We start from the raw sequence: 4,002 nt of genomic DNA on the forward strand, positions 1-4,002 counted from the left end.
TTATGCTAGAAACATTCAGATTATTCTCTTTTAGCTATGTTGAAATAAATAGATTATTGTAAACTATAGTCACCCTACTGATCTATACAACACTAGGTCTTGTTTTTTCTACCAAACTGTATATTTGTACCTATTAATCAACCTCTCTTCATCCCCCTGCTCCCCAGCTTCTATCCTTTGTCTGAACTTTCTTGACTAGCCCCATTCAGTCCTGGTTATTCTATTTTTGTAGCTTTTAAAAATTATCCTTGTGTGATTAGCCTCATTATTTACAGTCATTTCTATGGTGGTGTATATGTTTTCATGTTCCCTTTTAGACGTTTACTGTTTCTTTCTAAGTCAGCCAATAGTTCCTCAAAAGAAGGGACCACATACTCTAATTTAACTCTGCTCTCCTTAGAGTGAATACATCACAAGGAAGGTGGGAGGTTCGGGCAACAGATGCGATTTGTGGTCACTGTGTTTGAGTGATGGTGACCCTCACAGCCTAGTATTAAAATATATTTGTTAATTACCTATGAAGATGGAAATATTTAACATGCATTTTTGACTTAAGTTTCCCTATATTACATACTTTTATGCATATAGAACTCTTCTGCATTATTCTGCCTTCTTTTCTGCAGCGCGGTATCTGCTGTGTGTTGTGCAAATGTTTCCCCACGCTTACTTTTCAAGTGGTTTCTCAGACCAGATGTTCCCCCAAGTGTACTTTCTTCCTCTTTTACTAGCATTTTTTTCTATACAAACAACAGATTGCTTTTCGGCTGTTCTTCCGATTTAAGGAGAAAAAAAAATTTCACCACTACAGATGTTTGCTTCTCTTTCCCCACCCCAAGATTCTTAGCAAAGATTGATAAAGAAAGATGCATGCTTCCTCTTTTCTTTCTTCCTTCCCCCTTAATGTCAAATTATAAAGGTTGATTTTCAAATCTTTTCTATAGAGTTATCTTCTATGGATTTTTCTGAACAAAATCACATTCTTAGGTATTAGCATTAGATGAAAATGTGGTGCTTAGAGACTCGTGAACAAAAACTCACTTGTCTAAGTATCAACCAAATATAATAGAATAATTTTATATTATCCAAAATTAATTGGGGATAATTAGGAGTGTTCTTCATCTAAAGTTAATTCTTCTGATTATTATCAAGGTGGTCCATGAGACTAGGAATAAAAATACAGGTGTCAAATGCTGGACTTCATATACCTACTGTATATTATAATAAAAATTTCATATTTACAGTTATATGTGACCTTACCAGAATTTACATTGGGATAGCATTTTGCCATCTACAAAGCATTTTTACCTACATTGGCTCATTTAATCCTCACGCAAGCTCATATATGTTTTATTATCCCCAGTTTTACACTTAAAGGTGGAGTTAAAGATTTACCCAAGCTCATGCAGCCACCAAACTGGGGTGCCAACATTTCAGTCCAAGTTCAGTCTTTATTTGTACTGCACTTCCCTGCCTCTCTGCCACTTATATAATTACTTTCAAAGTACCTTCAATTGAATTTTTAACAGCTTTATTTAAATATAATTCAAACACACACAATTCACCCATTTAGAGTGTACAATTTAATGTTTTTTAGTATTCACAGATTTGTTCAGCCATCGCTAAAAGCCAAGCTTAGAACATTTTCATCACCACAAAAAGAAACGTCATACTTATTAGCAGTCGCTCCCTACTCTCTCTCTAGCCCCTAGCAACGACTACTCTGCTTTCTTTCTCTATGGATTTGCCTATTCAGGACATTTCATGTAAATGCAATCATGCAATATGTGACCTTTTGTGCCTAGCTTCTTTCACTGAGCATAATGTTTCCAACGCGCATTCATGTTGTAGCATTTATCAGTACTTCATTTGTTTTTATGGCTGAAGGATATCCCATTGTATAAATGTACCATTTTTTGTTTATCCATTCATTAGTTGATGGATATATGTGTTGTTTCCACTTTTTGGTTATTGTGAATAAAGCCGCTATGGACGTTCAACTGCTTTTTCACCTATACTGTATCCTCAGTGTTTTTATGTTGCCAGTGATCACCTTCACCTGGCAAAAAGCAAGGTAGGTTCAAAGGCCAGCAGAGGAGTGTACTTGTGGCTCATTTGGGTATCTGAAAAAAGTTGAGTATGGCTGGAAGCCTAGAATAAAGATTTTAAATCAGAGAGGTAAAAGCTGAGGTTAGAGTTTTAAGAAGGTGTCAGATCTGGGGAGGCCTTAGAGACCACTTTAAAGATTTGATCTTTTTCCAAAGACCACAGGAAAGCTGTGGAAGAGTTTTAATCAGGCTGCTGTTGTGATCTGTTTGGACCTGTAGAAAAACCATTTTGGTTACATTGTAAAGAAAGATTTGTAAGGGAGGTAGGAAGACTTATCAGGAGGCTATTTCAACATTCTCTTTAAAAAATCAAGTCTATACATTCTCCTTACCTAAGAGCTGTTGTTTTATTTCTCTCTGCTACTGAGGCTTCTCTGCAGCTATAGCAGGCACAGTGTCCTATGATATAATTATTCAAAATGATCTAAAATATTTCTCCAGCCTATCTTGATTGTGGGAGGTAACCCTTTGGTTGCCAAGGAGCATTTCCTCAGAACTTTCGGTCTATATTATGATGTCAGAGCTAGGAAGAATGTCAAAGATCTCATCTTTTCACTTCATATTACAGAAAAGAAAATGAAGCTCTAAGAGATTTTCTCAAGATCATACAGTTGTGAGACATATGTCTCTTGACCTCCAGTAGAATATTCCTTCCACTATAGCATGTCTCTTTCCCAACTAGACATCCATCATTCAACAAGTATTTGTGGAATGTCTGTATGGGACGGTGCAAAGTACTATGGAGATTGGAAAGGACGTAATTCATTTTTGCCTCTGACAAGCCCTTCAAGAGATGAGGTTTATTTGTCTAAGTTTCTGGACAATGGTAATAGTATTTAGGGTCCCTGAAGATATGACACAATATAAAGTCCAGCATAATTTAGACTTTAATCCTGAGGCAAGACATCTACTCAAATCCCCACCTCACAGCTTTTTGTGAATAATAAATGAGATAATGTGTGTTATGTATCTTCCACAATGTCTGGCACATAGTAAGCATACAATAATGTTAGGGAAAAAAGTTCATTAAGGACGAGCTCAATAGGTTGTCAGGGAAGAGAGAGATCAATATAGGCTGGCGCCACTAGAGAAGGATTCATGGAGGTAAGGGCACTTCGAATTGGGCAGTGACAGATGAGCAAACAGTTTCCCTTTCTAGGGCTGTCAAGTAGTGTAAAGTTATTCGTAGCAAAGGAGTCTGAGGTCACCTTCTAGTAGTTGCCTTCTTCCTTTAGTGGAAATTTGTGGTTATTTGTAGAATAAATCATGGAGATTAGCAATGTGTTTATTGGTTATATAACATGATTCATAACTTGGAGGAAACAGGTCAGGAGACATTTTATGAACTTTGAATGCTTGGTTCAAATTTCCTCTTTCGTGGCCTTTTAAGATATAGTTTCTTACAAAATTGAAACAGTAAACTAATTCAACTTTCAGAGCTATTGCTGCATCCTTTTTCTTTACTATGTAAAGTAGTGGTATGAATTTGACCTCTTAACCTAGCTTATTTTATTCTAATGGAAAAGAGATTTGCTCACATAAAGAACATCAGTATAAGCATGATTGGCCATACCATCTAGTGGTAGCTTTGATTTAGGGCCAATTACCTGAACTATTACCATTTGTAGGCCTTGTCTATCAGGCTCTTCAATCCTGGTCAATGAAAATTCACTAAGTATTTGAAATTCCCTGTGCTTTGTATGTATTGCAAAGAAATCTAAAAGCACATGGTGATTCTAAGATTGCTCAATAAGCAGTTCAAAACTTAGTCCCTCTCTCCCACACCTTCCCCAATCCCCAGGCAATCACTAATCTGCTTTCTGTCATGGGGGTGATGAATATGTTCTTTGTGTGTGTGTGTGTGTGTGTGTGTGTGTGTGTGTGTGTGTGTGTGTGT

The sequence above is a fragment of the Propithecus coquereli genome, unplaced genomic scaffold (genome assembly GCF_000956105.1).
Source record: "Propithecus coquereli isolate 6110/MARCELLA unplaced genomic scaffold, Pcoq_1.0 Scaffold31, whole genome shotgun sequence".
Lineage (NCBI taxonomy): Eukaryota > Metazoa > Chordata > Mammalia > Primates > Indriidae > Propithecus > Propithecus coquereli.